This window comes from Canis lupus, chromosome 20 (assembly GCF_003254725.2).
Source record: "Canis lupus dingo isolate Sandy chromosome 20, ASM325472v2, whole genome shotgun sequence".
In the NCBI taxonomy this organism is placed as follows: domain Eukaryota; kingdom Metazoa; phylum Chordata; class Mammalia; order Carnivora; family Canidae; genus Canis; species Canis lupus.
Genome location: NC_064262.1, coordinates 37,110,153 through 37,138,016, shown reverse-complemented (window position 1 = coordinate 37,138,016; position 27,864 = coordinate 37,110,153). Strand labels below are relative to the sequence as shown.

General features: G+C 39.7%; 1 protein-coding gene and 1 pseudogene across 14 annotated transcripts in view; one reads left to right on the top strand and one right to left on the bottom strand.

The window, feature by feature from the left end:
* The window catches only part of SFMBT1 (Scm like with four mbt domains 1), a 126,117-nt gene that overhangs the window by 61,936 nt on the left and 36,317 nt on the right, over positions 1-27,864 (bottom strand). Inside the window, exon 2 of one of the 14 annotated variants that reach the window (XM_025456159.3) lies at positions 23,935-24,002. The exons of 12 other annotated variants lie outside the window; for them this stretch is intronic. The gene's annotated coding sequence lies outside the window, so the exon portion shown is untranslated. Of the gene's footprint in view, positions 1-799; positions 920-23,934; positions 24,003-27,864 lie in introns of those variants that run through there. One more of the 14 variants, XM_049097846.1, reaches the window with a different exon arrangement.
* Positions 14,718-20,457, top strand: LOC125753115 (dephospho-CoA kinase domain-containing protein-like; annotated as a pseudogene).

Below are 27,864 nucleotides of genomic sequence, written 5' to 3'. Positions count from 1 at the left end.
TTTGAAAGTATCTTTAAGATAAGGATTATCTTAAAGGTTCTCATCCTAAGGAAAAAAGTTTGTGTAACCATATGTGGTGATGAATGTTACCAAAATTTACTGTGGTCATTGCTTTGCAATACATTCATATATTAAATCATTATGCTGAAAACCTTGGATTAATACAATGTTCTATGTCAATCATATCTCAATTTAAGAAGTTAAATGATGAGGCAATATTTCAAAAGGGCTGTTTTGAACATGAGAAATTTTTAAGCAAAATATAGCATAAGTATACATTGTAATACTACATGGCCATTAAAAACTGTGTTAGAAGGCAGCCCAGGTGGCTCAGCAGTTTAGCACCGCCTTCAGCCCAGGGCCTGATCCTCGAGACCCTGGATCGAGTCCCACGTCGGGCTCCCTGCATGGAGCCTGCTTCTCTCTCTGCCTGTGTCTCTGCCTCTCTCTCTGTGTCTCTCATGAATAAATAAATAAAATCTTTTAAAAAAAATAATAAAAAAAAATAAAAACTGTGTTAGATAAATGTTTTTCTTTCCAATAAAAATCCCAAGAAGGTATTTTATTTTAAAATGCTAATTTAAGGAGCACTTGGGTGGCTCAGTCAGTTAAGCGTCCAACTCTTGGTTTCAGCTCAGGTCATGATATCAGGGTCGTGGGAATAATAAGCCTTATGTCCGGCTCCACACTCAGTGAGGAACCTGCCTCTCCCTCCGCTCCTCCCCCCAAGTGCTCTTTCTCCAAAATAAATAAATAAATCTTTTTTAAAATAAGACATAAAACACTAATTTAAAAATACCATTTATGGGACCCCTGGGTGGCGCAGCGGTTTGGCACCTGCTTTTGGCCCGGGGCGCGATCCTGGAGACCCAGGATCGAATCCCACGTTGGGCTCCCGGTGCGTGGAGCCTGCTTCTCCCTCTGCCTGTGTCTCTGCCTCTCTCTCTCTATCATAAATAAATAAAAAGAAAATTAAAAAAAAATAAAAATAAAATACCATTTACAAGAGAAAATGTACAACCCAGCTACATTTTTGCAAAAGATGATATGTGATGAGGGTAGTTCCTTCTACCAAAATATGTAGATAGTAGAGTATTAGTGCAAGAAACGACAAATACACCAATAAAGCAGAATGAGGCTGAGAGAGGCATCCACATGAGGATACAGTGAGTCATAAAATCGCATCCCATATCAGTTGTGAAAGGACAAACACCCACACAGTGTTAAAGAGCTAGCTATCCATTCTAAGAGGAAAAGCACTGGATCCTTGCTTCACACTGCCACATAAATAAATTCCAGGTGAATTAAAAGAGCAAAACACGAAAAACAAGACTCCAGACAAATTAAAAGAAAACATAAGGGAATATGGTTTTAAATCCTGTGACAGCACAGACATCCGTAAGCAAGGAGGCCATAAAATGGAACATTTAAAACTTCTGATTGGCAGAAAGACACCATAAACAACTTTAAAAACCAAGCCACAGGCTAGAAAATATTTCCAGTATATATAATACACAAAGAATTAACATCATAATTGCAGAAAGCAGCTATAAATCATAAAGAAAAAAGGCCAAACCTAATGGAGAAAAAAAAGTCAGGTATGAACAGGAATTTTAGAGAAGAAATGTGAATGATCAATAAGCATATGAAAATATGTTCAATGTCAAAAACTAAAATGAGTTATTCAGATTGACAAAAATAAAAGATTGATAACATCCAATATAAGGGAAAATGCAGAGAAAAATGGATGCTATCATTACTAACTGAAGAGTATAAATGCCTACAACCCTGTTAGAAATTTTATTCCGTCAAAAAATTTATCTCACATTCTTTACAACCACACAATTCCATTTCCAATATCTATTTCAGAAAAATACTGAAAGAAAATTAAAAAATAAGTAGCATAACATTTTCAAAGAAAGAGATTAAACTGTTGTCATTTCCAGGGCATACACAGAGAAACACCCCCATGTGTACAAATGTAAGGGCCTAAATGTGTGCTTGAACACTGTTGCACTAAGGAGGACATAAAGATCTCAACATCAATAAGTAAATCAGGGCACCTAAAATGAGGCTTAAAAAGAATAAAATAGTTTAATGGGGACAGAATTTATGTCGGGGATGGGATGTTCCACAGTTTGGGGAACAGACAGCAGTTTATACATATACAGCAGTTTATACATATACATATCATTTAATTGCATTTCACTTTATTTTGCTGTGCAGATACTGTAGTTTTTACAGATTGAATGGCTGTAGCAATCCTATGTGGAACAAGTCTATCAGCACCACTTTTTCCAATAACATACACTTACTTACTTTGTGTCTCTGTGTCACATTTTGGTAATTCTGGCAATATTTCAAACTTTGTGATATTAGTTATAGTGACCTACGATCACTATAATCAAGTGATTATGACTTGCTGAAAACTCAGATGATGGTTAGCATTTTCTAGCAATATTTTTAAAGTAAGGTATGTACATGTTTTTTTGGAGACATCATGCTATTGCACACTTACTAGGCTATCATATGCTGTAAGCATAAGTTTTATATGCACTAGGAAACCAAAAAATTCATATAACTCACTTTACTGCAATATTTACTTTATTGGGGTGGTCTGGAACCAACCCAACTGTGCAGTCTCCAAGATATGCCTGAAGACTTTCGTATATGTAGGTATACTAAAACACACAAAACTATATATTTCTACAGGTACACATATATATGTGCAGAGGCCTTTTTACTTTTAAAGATTTTATTTATTTATTTGAGAGCGAGCACACAAGCAGGAGGAGGGGTGGAGAGAGGGAAAAGCAGACTCTCCCGTGAGCAGGGAGACAGATGCGGGACTTGATACCAGGACCCTGGGATCATGACCTGAGCCGAAAGCAGACATTTCACTGACTGAACCACCAGGGGCCAGTGCAGATGCCTTTAAAAGAGTCTGGAGGGCAGCCCGGGTGGCTTAGCAGTTTAGCGCCACCTTCAGCCCAGGGTGTGATCCTGGAGACCAGGGATCGAGTCCCGCTTCAGGCTCCCTGCATGGAGCCTGCTTCTCCCTCTCCCTATGTCTCTGCCTCTCTCTCTCTCTCTCTCTGGGCCTCTCATGAATGAGTGAATGGATGGATGGATGGATGGATGGATGGAGACTTCTAATGCATGCAGTTTCTTTTGGGGGCACTGAAACATTCTAAAATTAGATTGTCATGACAGCCCTACAACTCTGAATAAAAGCCATTCAGCTGTACTGTACACCTGAAACTAGTATAACATTCTATATCAACTATGCTTCATCAATTAAAAAAACACTTTGTACTACCATACACTTTAAATGGGTGAGTTTTATGGGATATGAAATATATCTTGATCAAGCTGTAATAAAAAAATAAGGTCATCTGTATTAAGAACATAACTGGACATCACTGGGCCACGTGGGTGGCTCCATGATTGAGTGTCTGCCTCTGGCTCAGGTCATGATCTCAGGGTCCTGGGATCAAGTCCCACATGGGGCTCCCCACAGGGAGTCTGCTTCTCCCTCTATGTCTCTGCCTCTCTCTCTGTGCCTCTCATGAATAAATAGATAAAATCTTATAAAATAAAATAAAATAATATCATTTCTGTAGTATCTGGGAGGCACAACTGATAAGCGTCTGACTCTCAATATCGTATTGGCTCGGGTCATGATCTCAGGGTCATGAGATTGAGACTTGACTCAGGCTCTGCACTTATCACAGTCTGCTTGTCCTTCTCCCTCCACCTCCATTCCACACTCCACCCCCCGCCCTCTCTCTAAATTAAATAAATAAAATCTTCAAAATAATATTTTTTCCATTTTCAAGTACAGAAGCCAAGGACAAAAATGAGACAAGAAATCCAAGTACCATTAGGATATGCAACAAAACAAGGATAATCTAGCTGTCATTGGTTTGTATTAGTTAAGGGAATGCTATGTTCCAACTGATAAATTACAGTTGCTGAATCCAAAAGATATTTTTCACTCTGAGAAAGTTCAAAAGGGTGTTCCTGATGAGTAGACACCTCTCCTCCACATAGTAATTCATCAGGCCAAGCCCGTTCCACCTCATAGCTCTGCATCTTTAACAGAGGCTCCCCAAATCATTGAGTACAAGGGGATCATTCATGGAGGTTTCCTTGATCCAGGCCTTCCACCCACATTTTACTGTTAAAACTCAGTCACATGACCCCATCTGACTACAAGGGAAGCTGGGAACTATAATGTAGTACTTACCACCATTAAATATGAGCATTTAGAATTAATATTACCATTTTTTTAGAACTTACATTACTAGATAATATCAGTGATTTTGTTTAAAGAAGGCTCTATGAGTCAACAGTAGTGATACTAATGAACTGCCACGGAATTGCAATTAGTTAATAAATACCTACTGAGTGCATACGATATACTACATACTGTTTAAGTAAACAGAGGGGAGGAAAACCTGCTTTCATGAATCTCACAATTTAGTGTGGGAAGCTAGATAATAAAGTATGCTGAACAAAAATGAAAGGGCAAAAATGAGGCAAGGAAGGAGGACATGGAGTTACTTTCAAAAGGGTAACCCAGGCCTCAGTGATGAGGTGACATTGGCTGACATCTAACGGAAATAAGGAAGTGGGACCAGGGGAATAACATTCCAGAGAGAAAGTGCAAAGATCCTGAAGTGGGAGCTTGTGTGGCACTTTCAAGGCCACTGCTGTTCAAGCAGAATGATCAGCAAAGATGCTAGGAAATGAACTCACAAAGGTACCAGGCACCAGATTATGTACAAACGTGTAGGCTGCTGTGAAGATTTTGGTTTTGAGGAAGCCTCTGGAGGATTCTGAGAAGAGGGATGTAATCTGACCTATCTTTCCAAAGGATCACTCAGCAACTATGTTGAGAATAGACTGTTAAGTAAGCAAGAGCAGAAGCAGGAAGACCAATAGACAAGATCCTAGAACAATCTCAGTAAGCGTCCTAGCAGCCAGGTCCAGTGGTAAAAGGGGGTGACAAGGGTCGAAGGGAAACTGGATGTGGGATGTGAGAAAAAGAGCAGGGTCTGGGCTGACTCCAGGCTTTTGGCCAAAACAACAGAAAGGATGAAACTGCCACTTGAGGGGTAAAGTCTGAAGGAGTAGTGGTCTGAAGAAGAAAATGCAGGAGTTTCTATAGAAAATTGACCATGATTAATTTCTTCATTATCAAAGGTTTGCTCTTTGAGTTTTAAGGAAAACTTTTTCCATCAACAAAAGTATAATTATTACATTCTTTATATGAATAGTGTTCCCAATTTATAAGCTATTTCCATATGCTATACTTCATTCAAGCCTAATAAAAACTTTAGAATAGCTGGAATGGCTTCTATCCTGAATTCGCACATTGGGAACCTTCTTGTCAGTTCTGTTCTCACATTTCACCTTCTTTTCTAGGTTTACTGATCATCCACGAAGGCATTTCATCACAATAATTCAGTAATTTATGCTGTTTTACTATTTAAAATCCTAATTTCAAAACCCATAAACTTCCCATTAAAAGCACTTTAAGGTCAATTTTTCTAACCCTTCTTTACATGTCCTTCAAAAATGTCAAGCATGAATAATTCTTAAGAACTGATTCATAGTATAATGAAGTTGGAAATCTCATGCCAACCAATTTATAAATCCCTAATTCACAGTAAGTATGACCATTTCACAGCCCTGTTTCCTTAGCAATTGCTAACTAGTACCAGAGTACCAAGCACTAACTCTACACCAGATACCAAGGTCACTAAATCATGGTTTTGAAATTATCTTTCATTGTACCCAGATATGACAGCAGCATTTAAAAATCATCTCTTTATCCTTGTGTTATCTTATAAGCTGGAGAAATGGCAGATCTTTTAAGAGTTCAAATACCACATTTTTCAACGATTATGGGCTGTATTTATAGGAGTCAGGTACATGAGCACATATAGAAATAGTCAATAGGTCTTGTTCTGATTAAATAAGGAGGCATCTGATTCACCAATATAAACACTGCCAAAAATGCACCTATTTCAATAATATTATAAAATGATTACATGAATAGACCATGTGCAGTTATGAAAAGCCTTGAAACTATTCTGTGATCTCCTAGTAGCTGTTTCTCTGCCTCCTCACATCAAATGACAGATCAGAAACTTCATTCCTATTCAACAGATGCTTGTTAACCATTTACCAAAAAAAAAAAAGAGTATTTGAGTACCTACTCTGTATGTACCTAGCACTTTTTGCATGTTATATAATAAATAAAATACTGCCTGACAGTATATGTTAAGTATAACATAAGTGTGAACTATTTTCAAATTATCTTATTTAAACGTAACCATTCTACTTATCCCATATATGATTCCTCCATTTTACAAATGAGGAAACTGAGGTTCAGAGAAACTAAATAACCTGTCAGTTCATTTAGTAAGCAAAGAGCAGGGGCGGCACTTGAACTCCAGTCTAATTCCAAAGCCTGAACTCCCCTAGGCTTCCAGGCTTTTCTCAGAGCTCAGGCTTTAAGGATGACTGTGAGGTATGTCTCCTATAACAGAAAGTTATGGCTTTACAGGATTTACACTCTAGTTCTTAATTATTTATCCAACATCAAGGTTCTGTATTGTTCTAATAGAATGGTGAGTAACCAGGAGTCTAGATGGCATCTAACTGTTACCATCTATGAACTTCTTCTAAAATGTTATTTTAGGGCAGCCCAGGTGGCTCAGCGGTTTAGCAGTCTTCAGCCCAGGGCCTGATTCTGGAGACCCGGGATCCAGTCCCACGTCAGGCTCCCTGCACAGAGCCTGCTTCTCCCTCTGCCTGTGTCTCTGCCTCTCTCTCTCTCTCTCTCTCTCTCTCTCTGTCTCTCATGAATAAATAAATAGAATCTTTAAAAAAATAAATAAAAATTAAAAAATGTTATTTTAGTAGGTCCTTAAACTAGATTAATTCATATGAAAGAATAAAAGCCTAATTAAAACAAAATCTCTTGGGGTGCCTGGGTGGCTCCGTCAGTTTAAGTGTCGACTCTTGATTTTGGCTCAAGGTCATGATCTCAAGAGTCACAGGATTGAGCCCCATGTTATTAGGCTCCTTGCTCAACAAGGAGTTCCCTTGAGATTCTCTCTCTCCCTCTGTCCCTCCTCACCCACACTCATGTTCTCTCTCTAAAATAAATCATCTTTTTAAAAAAATCTCTGAATTACTAAATACTTGTAAAAAGAAATAGAAGGTCCTTATTCTTTAAATGAAATGATAATCAAATTAATCTGTTTCCAGATAAAAGGATTTAAAAGAATTTAATTTATAACATTACTGATTCAAGTATTAAGATTAAAGTTGATCCTTGAATAGGTTAAAATTCCAGTTTACCTCTGTACACACCTAGAAACCACTTTCTTCACAGCACTGCACAAGATTAACTAAGCCCAGTCCACATTCCACTCTCAAATTCACTACAGTCACTCCTACTAGCCTGTTCTGTCCTTCCCTCTCTTCCCCTCGTCCTGAATCCCGGATCTGATCTGCATGGCAAAACTCTGTTCCACATAATAGACTGCACACACCCAGTCAGTCAGGTAACTGTGTTCTGGGCCTTCTGTGCAACTATGTGACTCAGTCCTGGCTACAAGAGAAGACAAAGTCTGTTGGAAACTTCTGAGAAACACTCTCATTCCCAATAAGAAAGGCAAGATAGTTTCAAAATATCCTGAGTCTTGTTAATACCACGAAATGTTCACCCAGAATTCAGGTCAGTAAATACACTGCATTAAAATGTATACAGACTATGTACTACTTCTCTTGGGGGCCAGAAAACTTCCAGTGTTAGATGTGGGTATAAACCAACATGTAAACTCCATGAGGACATGCACTATTTCATTCAACCAATATTACTGAATGTCTATTATGTGCCAGGCTTTGTGCTGGGCAACAAGGTAGACTAATGTCCCTGCTCCTAAAACATAGTTGGAACTCAATTAATACCTGCTGAATTAATGAACTGCAACTTCAAATAATTACCGAACAAAAATATGGTAAAACAAACTATTTTTAAATTGTAAAACTTGTAAGTTTAACTGAAACTAGTATTCAGATAATTTTATACCTTGTATCTCTAGACCAAGCAGTTTTTGCTAAAGGCCTGAATACACAACACACACACACACACACACACACACACACACATACACTTCTTTTTTTGATACCAGAGAATATTTAATGCGAAGAGCACTGCCAAGGGGATCCTTGGGTGGCTCAGTGGTTTAGCGCCTGCCTTCGGCCCAGGGTGTGATCCTGGAGTCCTGGGATCGAGTCCCACATCGGGCTCCCTGCATGGAGCCTGCTTCTCCCTCTGCCTGTGTCTTTGCCTCTCTCTCTCTCTCTCTCTCTCTCTCATGAATAAATAAAATCTTAAAAAAAAAAAAAAAGAAAAGCCCTGGCAATCAATCATACTTATTATAAACAAACTGGAGAATTTCTGATGTCTCATTAAAAAATATATGTATGCTAACTATAAGAGAAAGTACCCCTTCGGTATTAAATTTGCTGTACCTCTAAGGAATATGTTTAAAGAGTACACTAAATACAGAGAAGTAGTCAATGAAAATTTAAATCAAAATTCAAAATCTGATTTTTGCTCCCTCCCCCCATCCCGGCCACAAAAACTATTGTGAAAGGTAAAAAAGGGAAGTCAGAGCTGGAAACAAAACAATGAGTATTTTTAATTATTCATGAATTTTGATATCCTTATTCCCCTATTCTCCCTCCAATTACCATGACCAAGAAGAATGAGTCACATGACTGTAATTTGGACATCTGGTAAGAGTGGCCTAAAACTCCCAGACATTTGATCAAATTTACATTAGCCTACAAGAGAGTCTGGCAGTGGGAAAGATTAATACTTAAAAGAGATCATCGAGAGACCAGAGATACTAATATAGTTTAACTGTAAGAGCTAGCTACAGACAGAATGAACAGAAACCTGAAATAAAGGCCTCCACACGTTTTTGAAGTTCTTAGCTCAAGATTAAGAAACTGACCTCAAACCAAAAAGACCCAGAAGTTCAAATCAGGCCTAGAAAGTTACTTAATTGTCTCTACCTCCCAAACTGGCTACTGGTGCTCATCTCATTATAGGCAGCCCCTGGAAAAGGAAGCCCCCTGGGAAGAGAAGAGGGAGGGTCTGCAAACTTCCTGATAACTACAGTAGAAATCAGAAGGGCAGGTCAGTTAGAGGAGATACAAAGTACACATACACACACGAGAGAAAAGCCTCCATCAGATGGGACCAAACACACCTCAATTTGACAGTCCATGCTGTTCTCTCCCCATTAAACTCCTAGTGGCCTCATATGTGATATTATATATGCAAATTCTCTGATACATATAGTGTTGGAAGTAACATAAAAGCCGATTATATTTTATTAAAAGCAGACTATTCTCTTGAAGAAAAGGAAAAAACAGAAGCTGAATAATGAGCAGAACTAAAATTACTCTACACAAAGTTCAGCACAGTAAATGCCTTGAAAAAGGTCACTCAGCAAAACCAATAGAGGTGTTCAGAAGGGAATTCAGGTCTCAGACTCTGTTTTTGTCTTCACTGGTTAACCAAATGCTTCTCTGAACAGTGAACAAGACTCACAGCTGAGAGGGGCGCCTAGGTGGCTCAGTCGGTTAAGGGTCTGCCTTCAGCTGTCATGATCCCATGGTCCTGGGATCGAGTCCCACATTGGGCTCCCTGCTCAGCAGGGAATCTGCTTCTCCCTCTCCTTCTGCCTCTTCTCCCTTCTTGTGTTCTCTCTCTCGCTCTCTCTCAAGTAAATAAATAAAGTCTTTGAAAACAGAAAAGAAGACTCACAGTTGGGGAATGGCTAACAGTGAGAATAGAATGGACCAGACAAACCACAAAAAGGAGACTTGGCTAAAATTTCCCAGGCCACTGCTTGCTAGCTCTACTTCCTTATCTGTTAAATAGGGAATATACAAAGATTGAGTGAGGGCTTGTTGTGAAGATGAAATGATAATGTACATAAAATAGGGCACCACACAAAATAAAAAAATTTCAGGGACTAACTGAGCCTTCCTAAGGGGAGAAAATTAAGGCGTATGAATGATCAACACTTTATCGAAAATAACTAGTCCTAAGAAGGAAGCATGTGGCCTCAGAAGCCAGACTGCTAAGTGTGAGTCCCAGGTACATAGCTAGCTTGGGCAAGTTATAGAACCAATTTATGCCTCAGTGTCATCTAAAAAATGGAGATGTTAACAACTGCACCTATCCCATAAAGTAACTTTGATTATTCAATCAATTAATGCATGTAAAAGTTTATAGTACAGTAGACCTCAAAGCATAGTCGTTATTATTGCTTTAATAAACCTCTTAGTAGACTGAGGATTCTTACTGCCACAAGGATGATTCCCAGCCCTTCAGTACTTGAAACACTCATTTTTCTTACCAAATACCCTTCTAACCCCTCCTAGCAAAGTTATACAGTAACTTTTCTTTAATTAAAGTCTATTCCTTTAATAATTATTTGATGGGGAAAAAAAATAATTATTTGATGGGGGCAGCCCCAGTGGCCCAGTGGTTTAGTGCCGCCTTCAGCCCGGGGTATGATCCTGGAGACCTGGGATCAAGTTCCAGTTCGGGCTCCCTCCATGGAGCCTTCTTCTCCCTCTGCCTGTGTCTCTGTCTCTCTCTCTCTCTGTGTCTGTCATGAATAAATAAATAAAATCTTTTAAAAAAATATTTGATGGAATGGAAGGACATTGAGTTTAGAGAACAATCAAAAGGCTAAGAAAGAATCAGTGTGATGAAGAGCCACCATGAGAAACTTTAGAATCAGCAGGAAGGCACATAAACATAGCCTTTGTCCCCCAAGGGAGTGAAGAGTCTTCTTCCTTTCCCCCAGAGGCCTGGAGAAGGGTGGCTGGCAAGCTGTAGTGACTAATGTCTCCGGACCCCAGGGAGGCTGCCTTTTGTGCATCAGTCACCAAACTTGAACTTCCATCCAGTCTCCTCAAAGCCTTCAACCGAAGGTGTGATCTTAAGGCTGGATGCTTTGGGGGTTTTGCTGCTTTATTTTGCTATAGTAAGCACACAGGCGTTTTTTAAAGCTTTATGTCAGACGTTGAAGACTCCTTGACTATAATCACACGTGCTGTACAATTAATTCATTAGGACGTTTTAAGACCTTAAGGCCCTGGGCAGCCCCAGTGGCGCAGCGGTTTAGTGCCGCCTGCAGCCCAGGGCGTGATCCTGGATCAAGTCCCATGTCGGCTCTCTGCATGGTGCCTGCTTCTCCCTCTGCCTGTGTCTCTGCCCCTCTCTCTCTCTCTCTGCGTCTCTATGAATAAATAAATAAAATCTTAAAAAAAAAAAAAAAAAGACTTTAAGGCCCTAACAGCAGCAGATTATCAGTTGTAAATGTCAAGGACCCCTGGATAGGCTCTACCCCTCAAAATCACTATAAGCACCTGAACAGCATCATCAAGTAAAAACCAGTCCCTGAGGAACACCTCCCAACTCCTGGGCAATGCTGCTACCCTCTGAGGCATCCGTGGGAAACTGCCTGTGGTGACCGTCTACTGAAACTTCGAGCCATCATGTCACGGCCCAAAAACCTAAGAAGCATGCTGAACATTTAGTAACAATGATACAAGGAAGAAGGGTAAGTTATTTAGAAAAAGAATAAATTATTTAGAAAACAACTCATCAGTAGCTTTTAAAATAAGTGCTTCCTGGAAAGGAGTAAGTCTCTGGTTACTCCCAGAGATAGGTTGGGACACATGCTACATCTGTACAATAATCCAGTGCAAAACGTTAAATAGGCATAAAGAAAAAAAAAAAAGAGAGCCTGTTATGCTAATTAGGAAACTAATTAAACTCGTAAGTAAGATGTAAAACCAAAAGCCCAACTGGCAGAACAGTCTACTACCTGCTATTCTAGAACTCAGTGGGATGCCTGGCAGCTTGTTGTCTATTTGGTATTAGAATTTAGTTGCAGCTTGTTGTTTGCTTTTGCAGATTGCAATACCCACACATATTAATCTAAGTAAACTTTCTCTGAAAACTAGAAGTGCTTATGTTAAACGCACAGAAATATTTGGTTAAATCTCTGCTCCTTTTATACAACAAAAAACAATGAATGCCCCCTCTTCCACTTTCCTATTCTTCCTCTAAAAACAATGTTTTTTCCTACCATTAAATTATTAAGTTAATTTAAATAGAGTATTACAAAGATTGCCAGTTTTCCAAGATTAGCATTTATAAATTCTACTTTCTAGTGACTACAAAAATATCTACATAATTTTCAATTCTTAATAACGCTATGCTACGCTACACTAATTTTCATATTGTATAAGAAAAAATAGTTTTTACAAAATATAAAACTTCTTTTAGTCTTGGATAAAACTCTAACTGCAACAGGTGCCTGAAGTCATCAAAGCTGACTGATAAGAATTAAAAACTTTATTTGCAAATTAACACCACAAGGTAAGCTGGAGGCTAGTAAACAGTTACTAATGTCTCTTTCAGAGGGGCAAAATTTCCAGCATCATCTCTGAAAACTGCTCTGATTTATATTCTAAAGTGTGAGATGGGGGCAAGGGCAGAAGAAGGTTGTTATTTTAATTGTTGTATTTAAACTGTTGAGGGGCACCTGGGTGGCTCAGTGGTTGAGTGTCTACCTTCAGCTCAGGGAGTGATCCCAGGATCCAGGACGAGTCCCACATTGAGTCCCACATCGGGCTCCTTCAAGGAGCCTGCTTCTCCCTCTGCCTGTGTCTCTGCCTCTCTCTCTCTGTAGCTCTCATGAATAAATAAATAAATCTTTTAAAAAAATAAACTGTTGAGAAAATAAATGAGCTAGCTGGTTAACACACACACTCAGGAAAAACATCACCAGCAAGAGAACAACTCAAAGCACACACTATATCATTAATGTTTTTCTTCAATATTTTCTAACAATTTTAAGTGAGATTATAAGTGCAGTACTATTCTCTACTAAAGCATAAAGTATAAAAGAGAACTCAATTTACTTTTCTAAACTCACATTAAATCCCTCCAAACAATCATTTGCAGATAAGCACAAGCTCAGCTACATCATTTGGACCTGCATGGGCTCAACCAGATGATGATGAGACAAGATACCAAGTCAGTCCTTGCTGATCAGGAAACCCAATGCTTTCAGAGGCCTAATGTCAAATCTAACTACCAAAAGTCATGAGCTTACTTCAAATTCCTCTAAAAGCAATCTTTTAAGGAAAAAAAAAAAATCAGGAAGCCATTCAAACAGCAGAGTCCTACTCTTACCCAAATCTTTAATTTAATATTTAATAAAATATCCAATTCTTGGGATGCCTGGGTGGCTCAGCAGTTGGGCGTCTGCCTTTGGCTCAGGGTGTGATCCCAGAGTCTCAGGATGGAGTCCCACATCGGGCTTCCTGCATGCAGCCTGCTTCTCCCTCTGCCTGTGTCTCTGCCTCTGTGTGTGTCTCTCATGAATAAATAGATAAAATCTTAAAAAAAAAAATGTCCAATTCAGACTGCCAGTTACTTAGACTTCAAGAGCCACCTTAATGACAAAGTCTGGTCAAGGAAGTTTTCCTGACTTTAACAAATACTGTGGTGAGAACTAAATATCATGGAATTTGGGCCTTGGAAATGCAGACACCTGTAAAGCAAATGAATAAACCTACACCAGACATCATTGCCATGGGGCTGCCCAGCCAATTATGTAATTTCAGAGGGTGAAACTGAAGGAGGACTGGGGTGAAGTATGAGGAGAAAATAATTTTTCTATTTTACTCAAATGGTGAGTGATGAACTTTAACAAAAATTTTGCCTTTTGCTCATTTCTCCCCAAATAATTAAGTACTTTATACTATCACTTCCATTTTCAAACATTTGCTTATTGCCATCAGGAACTACATTCCAGGGATGCCTGGATAGCTCACCGGTTGAGCGTTTGCCTTCAGCTCAGGGCGCGATCCTGGAGTCCTGGGATCAAGTCCCACATTGGGCTTCCCACATGGAGCCTACTTCTCCCTCTGCCTCTTATGAATAAATAAATAAAATCTTAAAAAAAAAAAAAAAGGAACTACACCCTAAACTGCACTTTTATGTACATGAACTCAACTGCCTGGATGAATTTTTTTTTTTTTTAATCTTTGCTTCAGGGACGCCTGGGTGGCTCAGCGGTTGAGCGTCTGCCTTCAGCTCAAGGCTTGTTCCCAGAGTATCAGGATCGAGCCCCACATCAGGCTCCCTGCATGGAGCCTCCTTCTCCCTCTGCCTGTGTCTCTGCCTCTGTCTCTCTCTCATGAATAGATGAAGTCTTAAAAAAAAAAAAATCTGTTTCACTAAATAATGGAGATTGGTGGATCTAAAAGTTGGAAGAAACTTTAATAGGTGGCACCTAGTCCAATGGCTCTCATAGTTTTGTGGTTATCCACTATGCTCAATGCCCCAACATTTCCACAAGGAACACCTCTCCATTAACCTGGGTACTTCTCTAGCACATTCTTCCCCATGCATCCTTGAGGAAGCTGTCCATTCTATGTCAAACACCATCAATGATACAATGATGGAAAGCTCCCATGAATACCTTCTGGGATAATCTATTCCACTTCTGAGTTGCTTCACCACAAAGTTTATCCTTAAACTGCCCCAAGTTCCAAAGGCTTCTACCCATAGGTGTTTCCCACTCAAAGGAGTCTGCACCTTTGTTCACACAAGAAAGAACTTCACACAACTGAGGGAAGTAACAGTTCTTCCAAAGACAGGTCGTAAGTTCCTTCACCATCCTAGTCTTCCTGTGAAACACATTTCAGTTTGCCTGCATTATACCAACAGAACACAAAAGAATAAATTAAAGCCTTAAAATGATTTTGATTTCACTTGAAATAGCCTGCTACTTATGTGGGCCAGGCAAAATATTTCAGAGCTAAGTCTGCTGCTCAGTTAATTAGACTTTGATCCTGGGATCATGGTAATCAGGCTTGATTACCTTTTTCACTGTGTTCCTTTAAAGTCAACCAATCATAAAACTACATGGACAACTTTCCAAAAAAGAAAAACAATAGCCAACAGATACATGAAAAGGTAACTCAACATCATGAATCTTCAGGGAAGTGAAAATCAAAACCACAGTGAGATATTACCTCACATGTGTTAGAATGGCTATTACCAAAAGGACAAGAGAAAACAAGTGTTGGCAAAGGTGTGGAGAAAAGGGAACCCTCATGCACTGTTAGTGGGAATGCAAACTGGTGCCGCCACTATGGAAAGTAGGGAGGTTTCTCAAAAAATCAAAATAAAACTACCATATGATCCAGCAACTCCACTTCTAAGTATCTGAAACAAAACCACCACCTCAAAAGATATCTGCACTGCAAAGTTCACTGCAGCATTATTTCAATAACCAAGACATGGAGGCATCAATGGACCAATGGATCAAGAAAATGCGGTATATACATATACAACAGAATATTCTTCAGCCTCGGGGCAAGCGGCGGCAGCGCAGGCTGGGTCAGAGGCCCCAGGCAGGTCCTGCTGGCATTCCCAGGGTGGGCCGTCCCATCCAGCCAAGTGTGCCCTACTCCAGTGATTCCCCGGCTCCTGGTTTGGCATTCTCACTGGCCACCTCTTTCCTGGGAAGATGTTCCTGGTGGGCCTCACAGGGGGTATTGCCTCGAGCAAGAGCTCAGTGATTCACGTGTTCCAGGAGCTGAGCTGTGCAGTGATTGATGTTGATGTCATCGCCTGGCATGTCGTCCAGCCAGGATACCCCACCCACCGGTGCATCATGGAGGCCTTTGGCACCAAGGTCTTACTGGAGAACGGTGACATCAATCGCAAGGTCCTGGGGGACCTGATCTTTAACTAGCCTGACTGGCGGCATCTGCTCAACACCATCACCCACCTGAGATCCGCAAAGAAATGATGAAGGAGACCTTCAAGTATTTCCTCCGAGGATACCGCTATGTGATTCTGGATATTCCCCTGCTGTTTGAGACCAAGAAGTGCTCAAGTACATGAAGCACACCGTGGTGGTGTACTGTGACCAAGACACCCAGCTGGCGCGGCTGATGCGGCGGAACAGCCTGACCTGGAAGGATGTGGAGGTCCGGATCTAGGCCCAGCTGCCCCTGAAGGACAAAGTCCACAAGGGACGCCACGTCCTGGACAACTCGGGGGAGTGGAGCACCACCAAACGCCAGGTCCTGTTCCTGCATGCCACGCTGGAGCGCTCCCTGGACTACCTGCCACTGCGGCTCAGGGTCCTGATCGGTCTAGTGGGCATTGCCAGCCTCCTCTACACCTGCTTACCCGCTACCTCCTGCCTTCCCCCTAGCTGGCCTCTCCCAATGCAGGAGGCCCCGGGCTTCAATCTTAGAGGCTGAGGCACAAGCCTGTCAACTCTCTCTCTCTCTCTCTCTCTCTCTCTCTCTAACTCTGGGCTGAGCATGATACTGGGCTGACCCTTCTTTGGAGTGTATCCTGTCTGAGGCAGAGGAACAGCCCTGTCAGTGGCACTCGTCCCCACCTTTCCTAGGGCTCCTCCCTCTGGAGCCACCCACAGAATGGTATCCACAATGGGGCATGAAAGCAGTGGTAGGAAATTGTCGTAAACTTCTTGGGGGGGTAGGTGAGGAACACGTCAGAGTGGCCAACGGTACTGTTCAAAGCTGGGCGGCTCCCTGGACTTGAACCCTCTCCAAGCCCATGCCCCATCATGACCCACACCTGCTTCCTGAACTGGAGAAATCATTTTGGACCAAGGGCTACCACCTTGGGACAGCATTCTCCCCCAGGTTGAAGCCCTCTGCAGGATGCAGTGAGGCCCCCGTTGTAAGTACTGCTGTGGCAGGGCCTCCTGTGGGCTGACCCACTGCCCCCAACCGTAGCATTTCTCTAGCGTTCCCCACACCCACTCACCACCTGCCACCAGTTGCCTCCCACTCTGTGTCCTCTGCGCCCTGAACTCAGTAGTCCACATGCACCAGGCTGTTTCTCCCTCTGTGCCTTCGGTGTGCTGTTCCCTCACCTAGAATACCTTTAGTTTTTCTACAGCTGGGTAACTCCCAGCTTAAGCACCACCCGAAGCCCCAGACTGGGTCAGGTGCCCTGGGGACTACTCCCTCCGTGTTTTAGTTTAACCCACAGAACTGTAATCAGCCAAAAGCTGGTTGATCTCTCCTACACTGTAAGCCACTCGAGGGCAGGAACTGTGTCTCGTCCATCTCTGTGTTCCTGCTGCAGAGCCTGACTGGCCATTGGTGCTTAATAAAATAAAGTGTGTTGATCTGAAAAAAATATATATATTCTTCAAATAGCCTCAGAAAGTAAGGAAATCCTGCCATTTGCAACAACATGGATGGGCCTTGAGAGCGCTGTGCTAATGGAAATAAGAAAAAGACAAATGTTGTATGATCTCACTTACATGTGGAATCTAAAAAAAATCAAATTCATAGATTCGGATTAGTGGTTGCGAGAGATGGGGAGGTAGCCAAATGGATAAAGGTGGTTAAAAGGTACAAACTCCTAGTTATAGGATAAATAAGTCCTGGGGATGTAATGTACAGCATGGTAACTGCAGTTAACAATGCTGTATTGAGGGACGCCTGGGTGGCTCAGTGGTTCAGCATCTGCCTTCAGCTCAGGGCATGATCTCAGGATCCGGGATTGAGCCCCACATTGGGCTCCCTGCAGGAAGCCTGCTTCTCCCTCTGCCTATGTCTCTGCCTCTCTCTCTGCGTCTTTCATGAATAAATCAATAAATCTTTTTTAAAAATGCTATATTGTATATCTGAAAGCTGCTGAGAGTAGATCTTAAAAGTTATCATAAGAAACAAAAATGTGTACATATGTGAGGTGACAGATGTTAATTAAACTTATTGTGATCATCATTTTGCAATATAAACATACATAAATCACTCAGTTGCACACCTTGGACTAATACAATGTTATATGCCAAATGTATCTCAATAAAACTGGTAGGAAAAAGGAATTTTGATGTTGATACCCATAATTACTCTTAAAGTCAGGGACTTGGTTATTTTCTCTCTGTAGTCTCAGTTCCAAATAGACATTCAATAATGTTTGGAAAGAAGAGAAAAAGGAATGAGAACCTAACTCTAAAGCTGAGAGATTTGTTTCTGTGAGAAAGGAAAATCTACGCAGGTCAAGATAATGCAGAATGCAGAGTAATAATAAACAGTTACAAGCAAACAAGATGGTGGCCTACGTAGAAACTCAGAACAAATCCTGGGGAAATTAAGTTTCAAGGATGAAATCTAGCCACAGGTATTCAGGAGTTCAAGGCACCAACTTAATCATTACATAATTGGGGGAAACAGCAAGGATCCAGTTATTGGAAACCTTATTACCAAGGTCAAAAAGACTCAACACTAGGACTGACCTTAAGGCTGCACTAGTGAGTTATTGCCACACTTAAGCAATTCATGTCTGTATCTCCTTCGGGTTAAAGATTATTCCCAGAGTCTGGGAAGAAGCTGGCTCTCTTACCAGGATCTCAGTAAGCAAATGAGGTTATAACTGTAGAAGTGGATAGCTGGATGAAAATGACAAAGGCCACAGAAGGAAAAGGAGTCAATTCTCAGGTGATCTAAGTTGGTTGCAGCTTGGTTTGTGATTTTTAAATGATCAGATTCTCAAGTCTGAGGCTGCCTTTCAAGAAAAAAAAAAAAAACTAATCATTTTGCAAAAGCAGAGTACCTTTCAGGATAAACTAAGAAAAATGACAGGTAGATCCACATACCCTACAACATAAAGGGAAAGGTAACTAAACACACATTCCCAAGCAGAATTCAATTCTCCTTGAAAATGACCACAGCACCTTGCAGCACCTTCCAGAGGAGCACTCCAACCCACCGAGCCTCCAGGCCCAGCCCTGCCTCAGTCTCTAGGACTTGGCGCCCTGCCTGGCTGCAGTAAGCAGGCAATCTATGGTCTGCAGAATGAAATTAGTGGAGATAGTTCTGTCATCTCTTCAGATAGAATTGGAGTCTCAACTTTCAATACTTTTCATAATCATCCTTTAATTTAAAGGAATGCCAAAAAACTAAAATAATCATTGAAAAGCATCTCAACTCTGAAAATCTGATGCCATGTTTTACAAGTTTAGAAAAATATAATGTACAAAATATCACATAAAATAAGAGACGAAAAATTCTTTTCTAAACAAAAGACTTAACATTTATAAACTCCAACTAAAAACTACTAAGAACCTGTAGCTTTTGCACTTTAATCCATATGCTAAGTAGACATGGTTAGTCATAGGTATCTTTGGCAGTATTTTTTTTTTTTTTTTTTTAAGTAATCTCTATACCCAACCTGGGCTCAGAACTCTGAGATCAAGAGTCGCATGCTCTGTTGACTAAACCAGCCAGGCTCTCAGCTTTAGCAGTACTTTGTATTTGTGGCACAGCTGTTATATCTGATACATAATACATAAAAGTCCATTTTAAAAGAAATTACTTTAAAATCTGACCTATTACATATGTGACACAGATTAGCTATTCTGCTACACTATTTAAATAGCTGCTACATTCACAGCAGTTACCTACAAAACACATGATCTTTATGTGCTGGCACTAAATGTCTAACCTCCAAGGGCTAATTCTAGGCTGATCAATTAGTACACAAACCTCCACCCTCGCCCTCCATTCATTTAGCTCTGACCATTCTTAGCATCTACTACATAGAACTCCTTTTACTGAGGTATATCTACTTTTATGACATGTTACCAAGTTACTGTGACATTAGTTTAGTGTTTAAAACAGATACAATGACAGCCAAACAAAGAAAAATATCATCCCACTTGGGAAGAATTGTGAAAATGAAGTAAACGACTAAGATACAAAAAGTGAAAAAAGTAATAATAGTAAAAGCACAATCAAATTTACATCAACTTTGTAACTTTTCTTATTTATAGTTAAGATCAAGGAAAGAACAGAAAACCATTTCATAACAATAAAGCAGTATAAGAGAAAGCAGCATCATAAATCAAAGCTGTAAAAAATGAAGTAAGCAATTATTCTGTGCTCATTACAAAATACTATGCTGGAAAAAAATAGAGTCGAGATTGTAATTTGCTCTTATAAAGCAATAATTCACCATACATACAGTCTCTGCCTACAAAGAAGCCAAGAACACTCTTAAGCAGAGTTTCCAACAGAAGGGTTTGTTCATAAGACATTAAGGCAGAGAGAAGGAAAAAACCCTCAATTTGCTAATTAGTTGAAACTGTTTGTCTGCCAATTCAACTGGGAAATGGTGCATTAGAAAAAATACCTACCACAAACAACTTGTTAACAGAGTCACTGCATTTGCAACTAAAGAGATCATACACAACTATAGCACTGGATAACAAAATAGAAGAGAAAGAGATGTTTCTTTTAACAAAAGTAATCCAGCTAAAAATAAATTATGAGGGAATGACAGGATCTCTAATAAAATTAATGGATCTGTTGACCATCAATAACAGCTTACATCAATCACAAAACAAAAGACAATCTGAGGGGCACCAAGGTGGCTCAATCAGTTAAGTGTCTGACTTCGTAACCCAGGTCATGGTCTCAGGGTCCTAGAGTCTTGGGATTGAGCCTTGCATCTGGCTCTGTGCTCAGCGGGGAGTCTGCTTCTCCCTCTTCCTCTGTCCCTCTCCCTGTTTATGCTCTCTCTCTGCAAATAAATAAAATCTTAAAAAAAAAAAAAAAAAGACAACCCAAAACATTATGTGTTCCCTGATGGAAGAATATAACATCAACTATGAAAAAGTCTTGGGGAGGGGGAGGGGAGGGGAGGAGGGAATCAAACCAGAACTGGATGGAACTTCTATCCAATAGAGAAGTCAGAGGAACAAGATAAACATCACTATGGTGACCTCAACTTTTACTTCACACCATACATAAAAACTCAAAATGAAGCATAAACCTAAATGTGAAAGCTAAAATTACAAAAAAAAAAAAAAAAAAAGCTAAAATGATAAAACATCTAGAAAAAAAGAGAAAATTTTCTTGGCCTGGGATTGGCAAAGATTTTTTTAGATATGACCCCAAAAAGGCACAAACAATAATTAAAAAATCAACAAACTGAGATTTATTCAAAGTTTAAAGCCTTTCTGCTCTTAAAAGATTCTATTTAGAAAAAGAAAAGATAAGTCACAAACTAGGGGGGAAAAACCTGCAAAACATTTATCAGATAAAGGATCTGTATATAAAAACTCTACAGGGGTGCCAGGATGGCTCAGTCAGGTAAGCCTCCAACTCTTGGTTTAGGCTCAGGTCATGATCTCAAGGTCATGATGCACTCCCTGCTCAATGCAGAGTAGGCTTCCCTTCTGTCTCCCTCAACCCTTCTCCCCCCCCCACCCCTGCCCCACCCTGGGCGATCTCTCCCTCGTTCTCTCCAAATAAATAAAATAAAGAAAAAACTCTTACAACTCAGTAAACAATCTAATTTTTTTAAACAGGCAAAAGCTATAAATAGATACTTCCACAAAGAGAATGTATGAATGGCAAATAAGCACATGAAAAGATAAGGAAGCAAATTAAAACCTCAAGGATATATCATTACATACTAACAAAAATAGGTGAAGTCAAACACTAGCAACAGCAAGTGTTCACAAGGATGTAAAGAGACTACAGTTCTCACACAATGCTGGTGCAAATGGAAGATGGTACAGCCACTCTGAAAACAGTTTGGCAGTTCCTTAAGAACTTCTTAAGAGCTGTATGTTTAAATACAGTTATCATACAACCCAGTAATTCCACTCTTGGGTATCTACCAAAGAGGGATGAAAACATATCCATACAAAGATGTTTACACAAGTGTTCACCACTATGAAAAGAAACAACCCAAATGTCCATCAATTAGTGAATGGATAAACAAAATATGGTGTTATCTACACAACAGAATAATTCTCAGCAATAAAAATGAACTGATACATGCTATAACAGGGATAAATTTCAAAAACATCATACAAAATGAAATATGCCAGGTGGAAAAGATTACATACTGAATGATTCTATTTACATGAAATTTGTAGAAAGGCAAAACTGTAGAGAAAAAAGCCAGCAGGAGTGCCGGCTCAGTCGGTAGAGCATGCAACTCTTGATCTCGGGGTTTTGAGTTCAAGCTCCAAATTGAATGTAGAGATTATATAAAAAAATAAAATCTTAAAAAAAATAAAAAATAAAAAATAAAATAAAATAAAATCTTAAAAAAAAAAAGCCATCAGTGGTTGCCTGAGGCTAGGGCAGAGGCTGGTTATTTTTGGTAATTGAGGGTGGGAGGTGATGGAAGTATTCTAAAACTAAATTGTGGAAATAGTTGCATGATTGTATCAACTTACTAAACCTCAATAACATCAACAGAGGGAAAGGGGTTCCATACCACCTAAACAGGTGCATATAATCAAGGTTCCAGAAACCTCAATTTTTCTTAAATCCTCAGGTGATCCTGAGTGGAAAAAAACTCACTTTCAACATCCTGAATTCAACAGAATGTGGATGGCAACTCATACTCCCTGTGCTCTTGCCAGTGCGTAGCTCCTCATTTCTAATACAGGAACCACACTACTGCTCTAGCAAAGGAAGGAAAGGAGCGTAGAACAGAAGAGTACTACCTGTTTTAAACTTTGTTTTCTGTGTCACTGCCCAGTTTATTCTTTGAAAAGTTCAAATATTACTTTCACTACGTATTGTGCTATTTCTGAATTACAGCAAAAGCAAGAGAATTACTATTTCAAATTAACTCCACATTCAGTACTTTATTTGCATAGAGTAAGTGCTCATTTAAGCACCTGCTGAAACTGCCCACACTCAATAATTGGAGCAAAACCTGGATACCTGTCATGAGGGCCCTAATAAGGCCACTGAGCCACTGAGAATCTGATAGCCACTGGGCTCAAGAGCCCACAAACTCTTCACCTAGTCAGCACCAGGTTGCTAAACTTGGAGCAGCAATTTTCAAAGGAGCCTCCTCTCTTCCCCAAGAAATCTGGTATTAAGTATACAAACAACAGGAAAATAAAATCATTCCAGTGTAATTTGATCAGGATTGATATTTATATATAGATTTCCAATGGTTGGCTGTTTTTGTGTGTATGTGTGTTTAGTTTTTTGGGGTCTTGGCTCAAAATGTTTTACAAAAATATGGTATTACATTTTCATTCCAGAAACAGAACTATTCTTTTTATATCATAGTTTCAAAAACAAAAAACAAACAAACAAAAAAAACCTCTACAGGTTCTGCAGAACAGCCAATACCATAAATCAAACTGTAATCTTCACATATTAAAGAACTTAAAATACTGGTAATACCTATGGGATATTTAATAATATTTTAAAAATTAACTGATTTTTACATGCCATAAAGGTATTATGGTTAAAAAATCATAACTTTAAATACTAAATTATTTATGAAGGACATAATACTCAAGATTTGCTATAAAATGATGCAGTGAGGGAAACAAAATTGTATATACCTGCCAGAGAGGAAAGTACAGACAAAATAAGCCAGCCACATGTTGATAATTGTAGAAAACAAGTAATGAGATTTTGTTTCTGCATATGTTTGAACATTGTCATAATAAGAAGTAAACCATGAAATAAAACTATAGTGATAAATCAGCCTTCTCAAAGATTATAACAAAGAGGCAGTGGCAGACCATTAATTGTCTTAAAGACATAATAGAGTGCATGGTTAGTCACATCAACGATATTCACAGGGCTACTCAATTGGAGAATTTATCCATTCTGAGCAAGAGAGCTGATTCTCATGACAAATATCCAAAATTACATTGTACTACATCCAAAACACAGTTGGTATTGTAAAGATCTTTCCAGAAAAATCAATGATATTTAACAAGTATGCACTGATTAAAAGATCATCACTGTTACCTGAATATTTCCAATTCCTGACAATTCTTTTATTGACACATCTATTCTTTCAATAATGACCGTTGAAGCTAGAAAAATAAGAGAAAAAAAAAACTGGTCTATCACTGTAAATCCATCTCTTGAAGTTATCATACGGGATTCTAACTGAAAAAGGAGCGCTATCACCAACTGCTAGATCACAGTCAGGTAATGAAACAAAGTTGTGGTTCCTCCTGTTTTATGCTCTCATAGCATGATACATTCATTTTTCATTCACAGCACTCAGGGGCATTTCTTTCTTCTCTTTTTAGTGAATTGCTTTTAATGACTTAGGTGGTTTTATCTTGATTTTCATTTTTAATTATAATAGATAATCAAGTGGCAGAATCCTGAAATTTTGAGACAAGCTTCCTTATCACTCATGTACAAAAAAGAAACAAATGGACTTTTTAAAAAGATTTTATTTATTCAGAGAAAGGGGCAGAGACATAGGCAGAGGAGGAAGAAGCAGGCACCCCTCGGGGAGCCCAATGCGAGACTCAATCCCAGGACCCCAAGATCATGACCTGAGCCAAAGGCAAATGCTCAACCACTGAGCCACCCAGGCGCCCCTAAATATTGGATCTTAAGTCCCTCAAGCTTTCAGTAGCATGATCATTCATTTGTACCACCTTGAACATTCATATTGACACAGCCAATACATGCACCTGCTAAGCTGAAGCAGCCCATCCCTGGTACCAAAATGGGTCAAAGGGAAGGACAAAAGGGGATGCAACTGTTTCAGTCTGAAGTCTCCTTGATAACAAGATCCTCAAAATCACAAAAGTGCTTACCTTTTGCTGAGGCAAGAGACAGTTAAATCAGATGCACTGTGACTTAACAAAATACAATACTGGTACAGAGAAGTAACTTATTTTCTTTCAGCGCATATTCAGATTTTTGTTTTGTTTTGTTTTTCCTAAATCCTTGGGAGTAGGGTTGAATGTAGTCAGGTCACTTTTCTTATCAACCAGAAAAAACTTACTGAATATGGTACCACGCTCTGAGGGCCTGAATGTCAGTTAAGAAAACCTCACAGAGGGCAGCCCTGGTGGCTCAGGGGTTTAGCACCACCTTCAGCCCAGGGTGTGATCCTGGAGACCCGGGATCGAGTCCCACATCAGGCTCCCGGCATTGAGCCTGTTCCTCCCTCAGCCTGTGTCTCTGCCTCTCTCTCTCTCTCTCTCTGATGAATAAATAAATAAAACTTAAAAAAAAAAAACCTCAAAGCGACATAAGAGGGCAAATGATGACTATTAAATACTCTGGAGACTGCAGCCACGATGGGAGTAAAAGTACAGGGAGGCCTGGGTTTAAAAGCAGGTTTCAGGGATCCCTGGGTGGCGCAGCGGTTTAGCGCCTGCCTTTGGCCCAGGGCGCGATCCTGGAGACCCGGGATCGAATCCCACATCGGGCTCCCGGTGCATGGAGCCTGCTTCTCCCTCTGCCTGTGTCTCTGCCTCTCTCTCTCTCTCTCTCTCTCTCTCTCTCTCTCTCTGAGTGTGACTATCATAAATAAATAAAAATTAAAAAAAAAAGCAGGTTTCAGAATGAAGATGTTATTTTGCAAAACAGGGAAGATGAAGACAGTTCCAGGCAAAGGATAAGAGCAAAGGCATAGGAATGGGAAAGTGCAATGTGTGTCTCAGACACAGGAGTAGGCCATTTTGGTTTGGGTTGAGGGCTTCAAGACAAGTCATGAGACAAGACTGGGACATTAGGTTGGGGGTAGCCTAAAGATATCATTTATCAAGGGTTTGAACTTCAACCTGAAGGAAATATGGGCACACTGAAGGTCTGTGAACAGGGCTAAGTGATCTGAAAATAAATGTAGTGTACATATAGAGAGATGGGCAGTGATGTTCAGGATGGAGAAGAGGAGCCTGGAAGCTAGTTCAGGGGATGCTTCTTTAGTAATTCTAAAAAGACTGGAAATACTAAAAGAGGAAGTAACAGGAAAGAAATCCTTCATTTATAGAACACATCTACAGTTCACAAAGGACTTTTGCTTAAGAATAATTTGTAAAGTAGAACATCTGTCATTCTACATATAAGAACCACAACTCAGGGCATCTCCTTTCATGACTATTTGTCCACTGGATAGTAAGCTCTGTGAGAGTACTGCAGGGACCATGTTGATTTTTGTTTGCCCCAGTATCCCTGCTGCCTTGCAATGAGCCCTGTAATACTTCCTGTATCTGGGAGATATTCATTACATATGTGACAGATGAGCCAGCAAATGAAGAGCACATTGCTTCTTCCACTCTTGTTTGAATGATATGAAAATACTTTTTCAACCAAAAATATTTTTTATTTTGTTTTGCTTTGTTTTCTGACAATGAAAAGGCCTTCACAATAACACTTTTTTTTTTTTTTTTGGAGCTACCTAGATTTCTTTTCCTACCTCAGGGAAAAAGAAGAAATGCACAAAAGGGAATGGCAGGTTCCCTGCCACCTCCACTGTGGTTATCAGAAATTCATTCCAAGTGATATATTATTAAGGATACAAAAAAGGTTAACATCTGGTAGTTACTTTTTCAATGTTCTATTGAAATGTTCTATTTTCTTGCAGAACAAATTGGAGAGAGATAAATAACCATGCACATGAACATCTATAGTGTAGAGGTAAAAAACCCTGGCCTAGAAGGCTTGTGCCAAAAAGCAAGAAAATGGAGGTGTGTCAAAAGAACAAAAAAGTGAGCTTTGACAGGGCTCCACTGGCCAAATCTGGGATAATTCACACATCAATATAATCAATGAGAATAACAAAATTATAACTCATAGAATAAAATAGAAAAAAATGAGTCTATATTGACATAGATCTATAGTAAACTAATAAACTGAAAACTTGATGAGGAAGGGGATAATTTCAAAGTATCTACTCACAAAATACTAATTACAAACAAGATACAATGAGACACGACACCATTTTTGTGATATTCCCGCCAAAGATTCATAACCTTAAGTTTACTCTTGAGAAAACATTAAACCCAAACTGAAGGACAATCTACAAAATAACAGGCCTAATGTTTCCAAACAAAATACCAGGCCTAACTTCTAAACACATCAATATCCCTGAGACTGTGAAAATCAAAAGAAATGCTGAAGAACACTCAGCAATTCAATCGCAAAGCATGATTCCTAACTGGTTCTTTCTGCCCCCCCCCAAAAGGCGAAAGGTGGTAAGGCTGGAGAGGGGAGCTTCACTGGGGCAACTGGTCAAACCGGACTGCGGTCTGAGGAGTATTTGATGGCTATACTGTACTTACTACGGGAGAATGTCCCTACTATAGGACACACACACCAGGGTATCCCGGAGAGATGGAGCATCAGAAGGGCAACCTACTGACAAAGGCTGGAGGGATAGGGGACAGCTCTCCTGTACTTCCAAATTTGCTCCGTTTTTCACTGTTTCAATTTTTTTTTTAAATCTTCTAAAAATATTTAGTATCTCTCCAAAGTGAACATAATAATATACATACATATATATTCTTTCCGATGCAGTGCTCTTTTTGTAGCAAGAGTATGAAAGGAATCTCCCATTGGAGTACTAGGGAAGCAGTGTGAAACAGCATTGCATAACAAAAAACAAACAAAAACCAAGCTTTATGCATTGTAATACTGACTTCAAACTCTAGTTCATCACATACAAATTCATGACCTCGGAAGACTTTTCACCCTTCTGGGTCTCAAAATCTCAATCTATAAAGTGGGAATGCCAGCTTTTTGTGCAGAGTAGCTATGAGGATGACATGAAATGGTGTGTTTGAAAATGTTTGAAAGGTTAATAAGCATTCAAAATTAGTTATCTGCTGCTCCAAGCAATGTATTCACAGCTTGTGTCTAGTTGGGAAGTGTGCATCTCAGGAAGCCTGAGAAGTAGGGCTTACAGCTTTTCCAGCTACAGGAATA